General features: G+C 45.5%; 1 long non-coding RNA gene across 1 annotated transcript; it reads right to left on the bottom strand.

Moving 5' to 3' along the window:
• Positions 1–1620: 1620 nt before the first annotated feature.
• On the bottom strand, positions 1621–12288 carry LOC119405665 (uncharacterized). Its single transcript, XR_007417553.1, has 3 exons — positions 12276–12288; positions 3777–3969; positions 1621–1735 (listed from the first exon to the last, which is right to left on the bottom strand). It is a non-coding gene; the product is annotated as an uncharacterized LOC119405665 (long non-coding RNA).
• Positions 12289–14968: the final 2680 nt, after the last annotated feature.

Raw genomic sequence — 14968 nt, 5'->3', positions numbered from 1 at the left:
GCACTGCGATGCGCATTTGATGGCGTTGTGTGTCAGTCGCACATCAACGTTGTAATAACAGCCTTCAGGTGCCTTTATAGGCTCTTCTTTGACCTTTCCATAGCCCTTGTCCCCTTCGTAAGCACCACGTAGTTTTCCGAGACTTCCCTGTCTTTTTTTTTTAAGACATGGAAGAGAGGAGAGCGAAGTGAAACAGCTGAAAGTAGCGCTCGTCCCTAGTGCAGATTCCTTGTGTGTCGCGTCTTTTCTTGCGCTCAGTAACATTTTATCATTGTGCATGAACTAGGCACTCAAGAAGTCCTTTTAAGTCATGACTCCCCGTCTTCATTTTCTCCATCCTGCTCTCTCAGGAACTGTAGAGCCGACGTGATGGTGCAAACACTGAACAGCAGGTTAGGATGTGTTCATTTCATATTAGATTCATTTATTCTAAGCAACTGGAATACTTATTCGTCATATCTTTTCATGGATCGCTCAAGGGTTTAGAACTTAACGGTCTTGCGTGATGACCTCCAAACTTTGACTGAAAGTACTTTCAGGAAGAGATTCGACCACAGCGGCTGAAAACAGCGGCTGGGATACTGACGAAAAAAGGACGGGTGCCTCGATAAAGAGAATTCTTTTCAATTCGACGGACTCCAAAGCCACCCGCAAAAAAACTTGTAGGCTCACCGATGCCCCTGTGCACACATCCGCCCTTATTCGGTTATTAAGGCGAAAGCCTTAGATGCCTCATCAAACGCAGAAAGTGACCGTCGGTGGCGTCGGCGGCGTCGGCTTCCCCCGTCCGCTGCGTCCACACGAGTGATGCAAAAAATCATCATCACGGGATGACGTCACCACAGGACGCCGTAATGACGTCACAGATCACCAAAATTTGTGACTTAATTAGACGTTATTATGACTGACGTCACGTGTTGATGCCATCACATAGCATCGTCGCTTTGTCAAAGGAGGACCGATCCCGGGGGCAGTGCAAAAAGATGTCAGGTGCAGAAAACTTGCAAAGCCTCTGATCCTGCAGGCAGTTAAAACCATGGAATGTGCAGAAAGCTTCCGGAGGGTGGCGGCGCAAGATAAATAGATCGACTGAGAAGAAGAAGGTGGCTTTCGCCTTCGAGTCGTCTTAGTTGATTGCATAAAGGACCCTGCGAGTTTTTCTCTGCCATAGATATTCTAGCAGACCTGACAATTTTTCAATTTAGCCGAGGCGAGTTTGAGTGAGAGACATGCTGAGGGGAGTGAGTGACGGTTAAGGTTAAAGTTATTGGGAAGTAAGCCCATACAAAGACTGCTTATGACACTCCATTCAGGATGAGGACAAGACGCTTGCGGCGGCGTTTGTGATGTCTTGACTTCTTTCTTGAGTCCGTCTTTGCATGGACTGTCTTTTAGGAGGAATACTTGCCAAGTAGCTCAGCTCTCCTTTATCCTGAAGACAAGAGATACGGTGCAGATCACCGGTCTATTGACGGATACGAATTGTTATGGTAGTTGTGATGGCGGTGTCGCTACACACCTAACGACTGGTTACGCAGATGTTCTTGCATGGGAATTAACAAAGAGTTTCGTTTTAAAATAAGTGTAAGGTGCATCCTTGAATGCTAATGGCTCACCGTGATGACGCTGGCGCAGAACCTCGCCGCCGGCCCAGCAGTGTCGTCGTCATGGATGGCTTTCCAGAAGACTACGCGCACAAGTCGATCGACTTCCACTGGCGTCAACGAGTCGGGCTCTGAGAGTAAACAGTGCATAGTTCACGTTGGACAAACGCGTGTATTTTCAGCGATTGACGATGATGATGATGATGATGACGATAATTTCATTGTTCCACCAGATAAGGAGGCCCCCTACTCCCCGTCCCTGGCACACAGGACTCGGTGACAGGGGCTGGCACCTTCGCCAGGCGGATGGCTTGTTGCTGTGAAGCAGGGTCCTCGCTCCGCATCAGGGCTTCCCAGGCCTTTTTTTTATCATTTATATAAGCTTTATCTCCTTGCAAGCTACCGCGCTCTCACATTATGTCGTCGAGGGTCCCTCTCGCCCCTCAGTGCTTGCACTTATCAGTGACTGAAGTGGTTTGGTGAGATAAATTCATACGAAGCAGAGGGATCGTTAATTACGGAATGCACTCAACATTAGCATTGTTCGCAGCACTGTTTCACAACTCAGAATATGTTGTGAACTGGTGTTAGGCAATTAGCAATTATCATTTGTCGGTAGCATGCTTGTGAAGGGTAATATCATTCTGCACATGTGCCTAGCCATGCGGCATTTCTTTAATTACGAGCATTTTCTTACAACACCCGGCAGAATACAAATCCCAGTTGTTATTATAACAGAAAGGTAATATTTGTACCACAAATATTAGGCCGGATCTACAACTTCATTAAATATATTGTGTGTAAGGAAACAGTAAAAGTTGGCTGATTAATTACTGTAATCAAATGACTATCGCATTAAAAATAACTCGACTTTTTCGAGAGGACAACAAAAAGTACTAAGTGTCTGCATTTTCGTAAAAGGCTTGCAGCTTTGGCAAACTTCTCCCGAGTTCGCAGAAATACCCTGTATAAAGTCACAGTAATACAAGGAGCCTATACATAAATGAATAGCCGAGAAGGATGGCAGGCAGCGTCCTATGATAGGGAGCTACTTACGAAACAAAGGAAGAGCGTGTCACCAGATCGTGAAAGATACTTCTGGGAACGTGGCACATTGCCCAAACAATATCGCAAGACTGTCCACACAGCGCATTGCGTAGCCTAAGTACAGTAAACAATACGATAGGCTTCCTAAAGGCTAGACTTGTCTTTACTTTATACTGAAAATTACATAGGTAGTAGCGGCCATTTTGTATGTTCGCTCAGCAACTACGCCGCCTACGCAGCAAAAGCAAACGCGACTTCGTTATGCTAGCATCCGTGAGCAAGAAACGTCCCCTTTGTCCACTGGTTAAGACAGACAGACAGGCAGAGACAGACAGACAGACAGACAGACAGACAGACAGACAGACAGACAGACAGACAGACAGACAGACAGACAGAGCAGACGACAGACAGCCAGACAGACAGACAGACAGACAGACAGACAGACGACAGACAGACAGACAGACAGACAGACAGACAGACAGACAGACAGACAGACAGACAGACAGACAGACAGACAGACAGACAGAGACAGACAGACAGACAGACAGACAGACAGACGAGCAGACAGACAGACAGACAGACAGACAGACAGACAGACGACAGACAGCAGACGTAGATAGATAGATAGATAGATAGATAGATAGATAGATAGAGATAGATAGATAGATAGATAGATAGATAGATAGATAGATAGATAGAGATAGATAGATAGATAGATAGATAGATAGATAGATAGATAGATAGATAGATAGATAGATAGATAGATAGATAGATAGATAGATAGATAGATAGATAGATAGATAGATAGATAGATAGATAGATAGATAGATAGATAGATAGATAGATAGATAGACAGATAGATAGATAGATAGATAGATAGATAGATAGATAGATAGATAGATAGATAGATAGATAGATAGATAGATAGATAGATAGATAGATAGATAGATAGATAGAGATAGATAGACAGACAGACAGACAGACAGACAGACAGACAGACAGACAGACAGACAGACAGACAGACAGACGGATTTCTTACGTAGTATACCTGCGAATGTACAACTCTTGACTTGTTCAGATAAGTTGTTTAGTTTTTTTTTTTTTGAAGACCAGACAAGCTCCTACCTGACAGAGCCCTCTGCACGATACTGACGCGGTTGCTGGTGGGTGCGTCATCACGGCGTTCTTGCTTCTGTGGCTTTTCCTGGCCCGCGTTTGTGGCACCCGCGTCCTCCGCGCTGCTGCTGGTAGCCCGCTTCCTTCGGTGCGGCCGCGTCCGCCGTGTCCTCCCTCTGGTCCAAGACCTCGTCGATCCACGCTGCGTGAAGGAGTGTACATGAGTAGCATGCTTTACTTACCAGGGTGGCTGATTGAGGTAGTTGACTGTGCATAATCTTATGTTTAAAGCGCATGTGTTGAACAGCATCTGACACTGTCTTCCATCGTCGTCCATGTTCAACAAGGGACAATGATATAAGAGTGGACAACGATGCTAACTGTCTATGACTGTTTTTGTTAACCAAACGATCACTCGTATTTATACATTAAAGGGACACTAGAGAGCAAACGATTTTTCTCGCATTAGTAAAGTAGTCTTCCACGATACCAAAAACACCACGCTTGCTGCGAGAAGACGCTTAATAAGCGAGAAAACGCGCAAAAAGAAAATACAGGTGGCGACGCCACCTTGGAATTCCCGCACCATTTGCCGTGACGTCACATATTTTTGACGGCGCCTGCTTGGGCCTACGTAGTTCCTAATCGGTTAAATCGAAGTACATTGTCCACTGAGGGGGCCAGAGACTTGACATAACGAGTTTGTGGAAATTTCGTCGAGCCAGTGGCGCCAAAATACGTTAAATGCTCTTTGAAACCTTTTACGTCACGAACTACAAAGTTCGACGCGAAATTTAAAAATGAAACTTTGAACTTTGTTTTCTCCTCTAATAATAAACCTATGGTGGTGAAATAAACTACACAAGAGTTCTCCGAGCACACTTTAATAATCTAAACCAATTCATTGTTTCTCTTTAGTGTCCCTTTAAATAATAATATAATGTAAGCTCATTGAAATGGGTATATTGCACATTGAATATTTTATTATTAAAATGCTACGCCTATATTGTACCACATGTCTTATACAATGTGCCCTAGCTATCTCTAGCCAGAGGTTTAAATATGTCGACGCACTATGGCGAAGTGACCAAATGTATGTTAAAGACTATTTCATGGAGTGAGTCACACTATATTTCTAATAATTGCCTAATCAGGCACTTTTGATTAACTAACTATTGAGGCAACGAAGCTGGCCAAAAAAATCCAATTAGAAAGCTGGAGATCGGTTTGCAAAACGTTCGATTAGACAGTTTTTAACGTTATATCTATTAGGTATTGCCATTTTTCTGCTTACTGCAGATGCCCGCGAGAAAAAAAAAAACACCGCGTTAGATGCCCGCTTGCGCGCCGGGATCGCAGTGCTGCTAATGTTTCGCGTAAAACGATATGCTTCACTCGCGACGATTCATGGCAGCGATAAGCAGACGCAGCGGTTATCGCTTGTGTTGTCGCTAGCAAAACATGCGTCATCGCACAGCCACCACTATCGTCGCTGCCCTGTCAAGGCAGTACACCCGGCCAAACGCTATGGTCGCTTGCACGCTGAACGTTAGAGAGCACTGCGATCACGGCGCGCATGGGCGTGCAAGCGGGCATGTCACGTGGTTTCTTTCTTTTTTTTTTTGTATTTCGCGGGCATCTGTAGTAAGCAGAAAAACACCAATACCTAGAATATATAAAGGTAAAAACTGTGTAATCGGACGTTTTGCAAACCGATCCACAACTTTCTCATTAGAGTATCGTACCAAGCTTCGCTGCGTCAAAAGTTAGTTAATTGAAAATGTCTAATTACGCAATTGATCGGAAAACAAATGTTTTATGACTTACTCTATAAAATATCCGTCAACATTCACTTGGGCACGGCGAATGGACATATTTTTAAACTGGATGGAGATTGCTGGGACACCCTGTGTATTGCCATCGGGTAACACCTGATTCTTGAATTTATTTTGTGTTCTTGCTAAACGTTCTGGCTAGTCCGCCTCACATAATACTCCTACGTGGATCGTACCTGTATGTATTCGCAAATACAAAAAATCAGCGAAGCTTGCACTAAGCCGCGCACGTCTTGAAACAGCGAGACGACTCTAAAGACTAATCTGGTTGTTTCTAGGCCTTAGCTAGGTGATGAGGGTCGTTTCTAGGTTGCTTCTAGGTCGTTGCTAGGCTTTAGCTAGGTGATGCTAGGTTGTTTCTACGTTGATTCTCAGCGCAGAGAGGTTCGACGTAAACCACAGACAGTCACAGACGCGACACGGATGTCCAAACTCCAGAGACAGAAACTCGCGCTGAAACCAAACGTTCGCACCTCTCATAGATCTACGGGCACGTCGTCGTTGGCGTAGGCCTTCCATCGCTTCGGGGTCTTCTCGCAGCCGCCGTTGCCTTTCCCGTAACCTAGCATTATCTCGTTGTACGTACTCGGGGTCTTCGGCTCGCCGCCGTCGCTTCGCCGCCATTTGTTGTTGGGCTAACTGATGCCTTATTTATTTTTAGTGGACCAGTGGAGAGTAGTGGGATTTACCCATTTTCTGTGGCACATACCCGTTTATGATGGTAGATTTTTGGTTCGTTGGACAAGGAATGACTTGCTAAACAGCTTTGCCGTTAATAAATTAAGGAGTAGGGACTTGGACCTGTTGGTGTTCCATATTGTTAAGGTAGGGCAACGTGAAGACACACATAAGGACAGGAGCTTGCTCGTCTTCGTCTTTTTCGTGTATCTTTGTGCAGCACATCGCGCTGCCCCACTGTATCCACATTCAACTCTCGCGATGTAAGCCTTGCGGAGGTTCCCGAGATCCGACCCTTTGCTCGCCGCATGTAACGCGCCATTGAGAGCCGCAATCTAGTCACGTGACGCTTCGCGCATCACGAAGCATGCGCGGCTAATGATTTAGTCAGAGGCAAAACTTACAATCAAGGCGGAGTCGGCGACGGATCATTGCAGCAGGTGTCCGGGCACAAGCCGGGCGCGCAACTGAGATCGAAGTTCACCGTCCAGTTCACAGGAGTGATTATAATTACTTCCAATGCTGTATTCAACTATTATGGAGATTTCAAATGTCGCGATGCGTTCGAGCCCGCATCCTCAAGTTGGCAGCGCTAGATCTTAGTCGATAAGCTACGATGGCGGCAGGGCTGGGCAAAGATACTTTGAAATTGTATCGCGATACGATACAAGATACTCAAGCAAGAAGTATTTGAGATACAGATACAAGATACTGCCCCAATAATTGTATCCGATACGATACTTGGCAATTGTATCTTAAGATACTTCGGTACATTCGCAAATTTGTTATTATAGATCCATATTATGTAGCAGCAAACGCATATATACGAAAATGTCTGCTTGAAAATTTCTGAACTGTGACCTATGTTCTTTCATTTGAATGAGATGTCTGTTAGTATCTCAGAAGTTCTGCCCTCCTTGCTCAAACTACATTCGTTTCCTTCCAAAACAACTTATTGGGGTTTGTTTTACCTTCTTCACAGGACAACTCTATACACTTCGCTGACAGCGGTTCTTGCTTGTCATTTTTGCATTTGATGGGAGTCGCTGCGCAGCTTGCCGACCAGCCATAGCGGGTTGCCATATAATCAGAATAACGTCAATAAGAAGCGTTCGCACGATGGCGCAAATACCGGTGTGGACTTTTACCTTGTGCGTAAAAGACAGTTTGCACAATACCGTATACCCGGACAGGTGTACAGCTGCAACATCGCTGGTAGCGACATATCCTTTCTTTTTTTTTGGGGGGGGGGGGACTCATGGTGTATACGGGGATTGAGACCATTCGCTAACGGCCCGGCCGGCACACATGACCGTCTTCGTCCCATTTGTTTTTATTTTCTAAATAAGTATGTTTGTGAGCTACACAGACATGACTGGTCTCAAGCATTCTTTTCGTGAGGACATGTGGTCACCATGTGTTGAAACATAACCATGGCACACAAACTCTGTTTGATCCCGGCCACGGTAGTCGCATTTCGACGGAGGCGAAATGCTAGAGGCTCGTGTACTGCGCGATGTGGATGCACGCTAAAGAACACTAGATAGTCGAACTTTCCGGAGCACCCCGCTACAGCGTCCCTCGTAATCGTAACGTGGTTTTGGGACGTTAAACCCCCGAGATTATCATTATTAACAAAAACTCGATATTTCAGACGGTATGTTTCTCGAATCCTGACTCCAAATTACTTTCAGATATGACCTATACATGAGACATGGGAAAGGCTTCCCTTTAATTGGCAGCGTTAGCTGTCATCTTGTTCAAGCCGCTTCTCTGAAGCCGCATCTTGTTCGAGCCGCTTCCTGAAACGGCTCGTTAGGATGCTAATCAGAAAAAACAGATCATTCGGTATAACAACGCTTCTCGAGCCCCCTTCCTAACATATTTAAGATGGCTCCTAATCATTTGCATTGTTATAACGCAAACTCAATTTCGCTATTTTACTGAGCGGTATGCAGGGTGTTTTGTACTGCACACTCAAGGCGTGCCCACATAATTATATATCTGTTTTCAAAATCGCCTTGGCAACGTGCAAATATGTAAACAGTATTAGACAGTCAAAAGAATAAAGCATACATCGTATTTAGGTAGCCAGTTACAAAAGACATACTGCAGTGCCAGACCGTAAAAAAATAGTACACAGACCTAGGTAATGTATGGGATGCAAAAGGACACCTAAGAAAGCACTTGTGCTAGCATTTAAAATATGTTTTCATAAATTCTTTTAATATAATAGCAGAAAGAAAAGATACGGCAGGCCAAGGTATCTTCTGTTAGGTAAACGCTTGCTCTATTATATCGAGCATCAGTACCAGTGGTGGTAAAGTTCTTAGAATCTGATTTGCATATAAGTTAATTCACTGCATGCAAGTCAAAACTTACATCCACGAGATCCTTCAAAATCACTTATGTGTAAAAGCAACCAGACGCCAAGCAACACCATCCTTGCACGCATCAGATTTCCGTTACGAAGCAAGACGCAAGATAATCTTCAATAACAACACTAAAGCAACATCATAATTTGCGCAATAGACGCCGCACGCATTGGAGTACGCGGCGCAGGAACAGTGGTTAAGAGCAAGTGTCGCGGCACTGGCGCTACTAAAAAGAAAAGAAATCGAGAAAACAAAAGGTACGTGGGCTGGGTATAGACGTCCGCACGCTTGTTTCTGTCGGGACTGCGGGAGCGCTGCCACGTGACTCTGCTCCACCAATAGGGACGCGCAGACCTCATCTTCTGCCCTCACTGGAGGGCACTGGCGGAAAGATAAAATTTCATCACTGCCTTTAGTTTTATTCAGATAGCTTAGTGGCGCCAGTACCAGCTTGAAGAGCGGAGTTCGGCCAGCGATTATTGTTCCGCACGGTTGTGTCGCGATAGCAGTATCTTGTATCTTAAGATACACGATACATCATCGAATGTATGGGAAATACAGATACAGATACTTGTTTTGCGAGACTTATCGCGATACAGATACAAGATACCCAAAGAGTATCTAAGATAGTATCTAAGATACAAGTATCTTCGATACTGCCCAGCACTGGATGGCGGGTTTGCTGTGATTATGCGCTTTAGATATCTCAAAAAGTGCACTTCAATAAAGTGGATAGTTTGTTCTGTTGCTAAGTTGTACACTTTGTGTTCCCTGAAATTCGGCTGTGTTCAATTTTCATGATTTTTTATTTTCTTGGAGATGTCTGTTGGTTTCAACGCTTTCTCTGAAACGCAAGAATTTACTATATTTTCGGCTGTCAATGCACCGTAAAATTTTCCACGTTCTCGTGTATTTAGAAAGAAAGTCGTGGAATTCAGCTCCTACCAACGCTTCAAAACATTTACGAGTTCGTTTTAAACTCTGAAGTTGTTACTAATTGGACTCTGCATTGTGGGGGTCACTGCTTTAAATATAAACGTTATAATTTGATTGCTGTAGAGTATGTAACAATGAAACGCAACCGAAAGTAGCAACATTCACATACACACACGCAGCAAGGGCCATGGCCTTATTCCGGTCGTCCTGATGCATGGCCTAAAGAAAGTAAGTAGCACCTATGGTTTCACAAACTCTGGTTTTATCAAAGCAAGCTGTGATTTTCTTTTATTTGTCGAGCAGAGTATAGCGATAGAAGCACTGCAATATGCTGAAAGAAAATAATTTTTACTTGCATCACATGCAAGTCTGGCGAGTCTCAGTAAAGCTCACAAAGAAATATCCTTGTTTTATCGCGTAAGACGAAAATATAGGCACCCATACCTACCCTATGGAGGGTAAAAGTATCCCCTGGACTAATCATTTCGAGTAGTGTCTCCGGCATTCGAGGGCAACGCACCTACATCATATAGAATTAACTGACATTATTGGCAAAGCTGCTATTTGCTCCCTGTACGCTGCAGTTCTCACCCCGTGCATTCGATGAGAACTAGCTGAACGGCATACTTTACAATCTGCCTCGAAGTTGCTTCAGTGGCATTACATTTCGCAGTCGGGGAGGAATGCACCTCTGTTTCGCGCGATGATGGACGTTGCAAGTGTTTCCACAAGGCAGCTGGGGCAACATGTTGGTAACGGTGAGGTGAACGATGCGTTCATTTATGCGGTATGGACGATAAGTTTTGAGAACGAGGGAAGATTTGTATGCTACGTGCACGTTAACCCACTACCTAGCAGCCGTTGTAGGCGTATTTGTATGGAAGTGGGAAATGTTGCGGTCACTCTGTAGCGGCTTCATAAAATATCTAGACATAACGACCAGGTGGATGGTACGCGTGAGGAAACGCCGGAGTTTAATGTTGGCCGAAGTGCGAGGTAAAACCAAAGAGGCCACTCGTGCACCAAGGTGGTTAAATGGTTGAACAAGCATCGCAACAAGACAACAACACAAGAAAAAACAAAAAAAAAACAGACGATTGCTCGTCGGGTCTTCTTGTTCCTTCTTGTGTCATTGTGTCATTCCGCTCCTTGTTCAGGTATGAACACTTACAAACTCGCCCAAATTTCAGTTGCTGTATGGTTACACGGTATTTTCCCAAGGTAACAAAAAGGCCCCAGGAACTTGCAATCAACTGGCGCTCTAGAACATGAAGTGCTATAGTGAAGAGGAGGCGCTTTTAGAGAGGAGAAGACGACGATGAGTCATTGAGTTTCTCGCATTTTTACTGTTTAGGCAAAGGCCTTAGATCCCTCACATAACGCGAAATGTGTACGTCAGCGTCGGTGGGGTCACCACCGAACGGTCAAAAAAGTCACGCGATCACAGATGATGTCACGACGATGCCATCTGTGGCGTCATCATGACGTCACTATGACTTCCCGCAACATTACGTCAAATGACGACGCCATCATATGATGTCGTCGCTCGGTCAAACGTGGTCCGATTCCGGGAGCAGAGCAGCCCCGCGTGAGGTGCAGAAAACTTCAGGGGCAAGGAGACGGATCGATGGAATTGACTCAGATGAAAAAGAAGTCAAAGAAGATGGCTTTCGCTTTCGAGTGAAATACCATGTTATTTTGTTTTGGTGCCGAAATGATTGATAAAGTCAATACAAAAGCCGCTACCCAAGACAATTAGAAAATACGAGCTCGATAGTCAAGACATAGCAGGTGCCATTGACTGTCCTATACTCGGTGTCACACCAGCAGTCGCCAGCCACTCCACAGCACCAACACTGCTTTTACGTTGCATCGCCATTCCTCGCCTGCACATTCGTCTTAGATTGGGGCTCATGTGGTGGTCTGCGTAGAATTTGAAACAATTTTTTGCAGTCAGTGACGATGCTGCAGTGCGCTTAACACTAACCGTTATCTTTGATAGTCAGGTGCAGCAAATTAAGGGGCTTTACAGATGGCGTCAACTGCATGCAGCTTCACATTACGCCACGACATTCTCAGGCTATCATATCTGGTTTAGGGATGCTGAGAGCTGCTGCCCACGCGTGTAAACACCGGGTCTAACAAGGTAACGTTAGAGCCGAAATGTATTTTCGTTTATTGGTGTTTTTATGCTTCGCACAATTTTAGCCGCTTAAGTCACGTATAGAGGAACGGTTTTTACGCATATAAGATGCAAAAGGTTATACTGCGGCACCGCGACCACAGTCCGCTCAGCCCAGCGCATGCCGCATTTTTTTTTCCCAACCCAGTATCCTGACCGATGTCCTTTCTGCGGAGGACACCTAAGCTTGTACCATCCCACGTAGGAATGCCCCAAACCATCCAGCCTACTTAGAATACCCAATCCACACCCCTCCCAGTGGGAACCCGCTCTTTCCAGCACAGCCCTGGACGTGAACGACCATCTAAGACGGAGTAAGCGGGCAAGTCGGATAGCGGTAGCAAATGGGTACCTGGAGTGACGGCTGCCCTCTCTGGGACCACAGAAGCAAAGCGACCAAAAATAAAGTTTTCTACTACTTCTACCTCACGGTAGTCAGTGAAATCACCAACTAGCTAAATTACAGTGAAGAGGCATTGACAACGCATGTAGGATGTCTCACGCTCGAATGTGCCGCAGACACTGCAGGAGACTTCGTGCAAGACTCTGTCCCAGTCGTGGCCGATGACGTCACACTATCACAAGCGCCGTCCGCACCACCAGTGGCCGACGACGGTACTTCTTGATCGGCGTGTTCCTCGCTAGACGCGCTCATGTCTGCAAGCAATAGCAATGGATGATTACTTACATAAGAACGAAGAATGGTAACCGCGAAGATTCGATGAAGCCGCGGTACTGTCCTGGCAAATCACGAAGCTTCTTCGTGCATTCCTTCCTAGCTTATTCATTACTAGCGTGCTAATGTACGGTCGTCAGTGCCGGGTTTTTAACGTACGACGCCGCCACCGAAATATGTTATTTATAAAAGAATCATTTAACATTATCGAGTTTTACATTTCGAAATGACATGATTGTGAGGCCCGCCGTAGTGGTGGACTCCGAGATAATTTTTGACCACCGCAAGTTTTTTAACGCAAGACGAAATCTATGTTCTTTTTTTGCATTTCCTCGTTGTATAAATGCGGCCGCCGTGGCCGGCAATACAGCCCAGGGCCCCACCCGTGCTTAGTAGTGCAACACCAGAGACGCTAAAAGAACGCGGTGGGTATTGGTTTAAGAACTACGGGTTAAATATACACCCCAGAATGCCCACTTCGTTCAGCAGGACAGTCAATCCCACGCTCTAAACAGAAATAGCCCTTTGCGACACGAATTAAGATCGACTGTCCATAAATGGATGAACATAATTTGATGCCAATGTTCTGTACACACAATTTAGAGCAAGTGAAAGTGTTAGAATAAATTGGTTTATATTTTAACGATTGATTGAAATAGCAGCGTGAACAATTGGAAATACTGTACAGTCAGTCCATCACATACTTATTCATAACGAAAATTCAACGACACACTCAAATTACTTACGATAGTTATCTACTGGCGGCGAGCATTCCTAAAAAGTTTTAAAAAATATTTCAATATTCCTGCCGAAAGCCCCCAGGTCTAACACTCAAACACGGTACTGATTTCACCAAAGCGATCGTGTGTAGCAAAATATTTCACCCAGAAATTATGTAAGGGAACGTTTGGTAACAAAAACGTCTAATATATCGTTTGCTCAGTGTTCGTGGTCTTCCTGCCGACAGTGCACAGAAGTCGCGTAAGGCAAAAGTAAGTCGCGTCTCCAAACGAGGACGCCGTGTCGCAAAGAGATAAGCAAGATACCCTACAAATCCAGCATTCCGAAACAGCCTCTCCCGTTTTTTTTTTAAAGTTCTCAAGCGTAAAGCAAATGCACGTCATGTCGTTCGAAGAAACCGTTCGAACGACGTCCGTCAGAAGGTCCAAAGACAACCGCGTCCCCGCTCACCTCCAGATTCCTTCACGTCGGGTGGTCAGGTCCAATTACACGTTGCTGCCGACGATCGTACAAAGGCGCTCCGTTCCAGGCAGAACTGCAGAAGAACAGCCACCAGACGTTGGTCTTTCGGCGTTCCTTCGCAGCGTTGTCGAACGAGCAATCACTAACAGCGACGATCTTAAATCACGCAGCTACGCTGCGGTGCCTTGCAAACTGCGCTGTACCGACGGTCGCGCTACCGCCGACCACGGGCAACGGTCGGTCATTCGTATCTTGTTGATCACGTTCGATGGTTCGAGTTACGTCAGCGTTTCGATAACGGCCACGACATCGACGATATCGCCCTTTCCTGGATCGAAAAATGATCGCGCGTGAAACCGCGCTCAGTTACGCCGACGTTTACGAGTTGGTTACCGGCGCAATAAGGGTACATATTGTTTTGGACGATGAGACCGCACTTTAAACGATTAGGCGAACAACGGGGGAAATGGTACACGTGATCGAAACACGCTTACAGCCAAAGAACGAAAGAAGGAAAAGAAGGAACTTTTTTCGAGTCGCTCGTTTCTTCGTTAGACACAGACAAATGAATCCAAAAGACAAATTAAATAGAGCATGGGTGACATTAGTTGTTTTTTTAACTGTAATGTGCTAATTATGCCATAAATTTAAATGAATTAAGCTTCCTTGTGGGCTTTGAATGCGAAAACACGGTGTGTCTGGGCGCGTAAACTGCATCGACGTGCAGTATCAACGGGAAAGGATTGGAACAAGTGACCGGTTGCCAGAGCGCCAAGATTGCGACCCGCGGCGCTGCGTTTTGCCCGAGCGCGCCGATATCGACAGTGCCAAGCACATTCCATTTTCCGAAGCAGGGGTGGCCGGCGGAAGGCACTCCAACAAGCAGCTTTTTCTGGGGAAGTGCAGCCGGGAATCACCTGGTTGCTGCTGCAGACTTGTTGCCAACCCTTTTTAGATTGTGGTTTTAGCTGTGGAACGAAACACGCCAAACCGTATGTGCGGTGTGCCACGGGTGTGGTCTACGAGATCCCCTTTCATGTGGCAAGGTTTACGTAGGTCAGACTGGGCGCTGCATCAACCAGCGCGCCAAGGAACATGAACGGTCGCTAGGCGATGAGTCAGCGTCGTTTCCAGAAATCTACCCGCCCATTGCAGCGCTTGCAGAAACTGTGAACCACGGCTTGAGAAAATAAAAATCCTAAGCAGAAGTAAAGATAGATTAGCTCGCGAACTATCAGAAGCGTTTTTCATCACACATAAAGGCGACAGTGTGTCAGCACCCACATCTGTAACATTGCATGCTAGTGAATTTGAGG

This window comes from Rhipicephalus sanguineus, chromosome 9 (genome assembly GCF_013339695.2).
Source record: "Rhipicephalus sanguineus isolate Rsan-2018 chromosome 9, BIME_Rsan_1.4, whole genome shotgun sequence".
Taxonomy (NCBI): domain Eukaryota; kingdom Metazoa; phylum Arthropoda; class Arachnida; order Ixodida; family Ixodidae; genus Rhipicephalus; species Rhipicephalus sanguineus.
The sequence above is the reverse complement of the archived record's forward strand: the minus strand, read 5'-3'. Positions and strand labels throughout refer to the sequence as shown.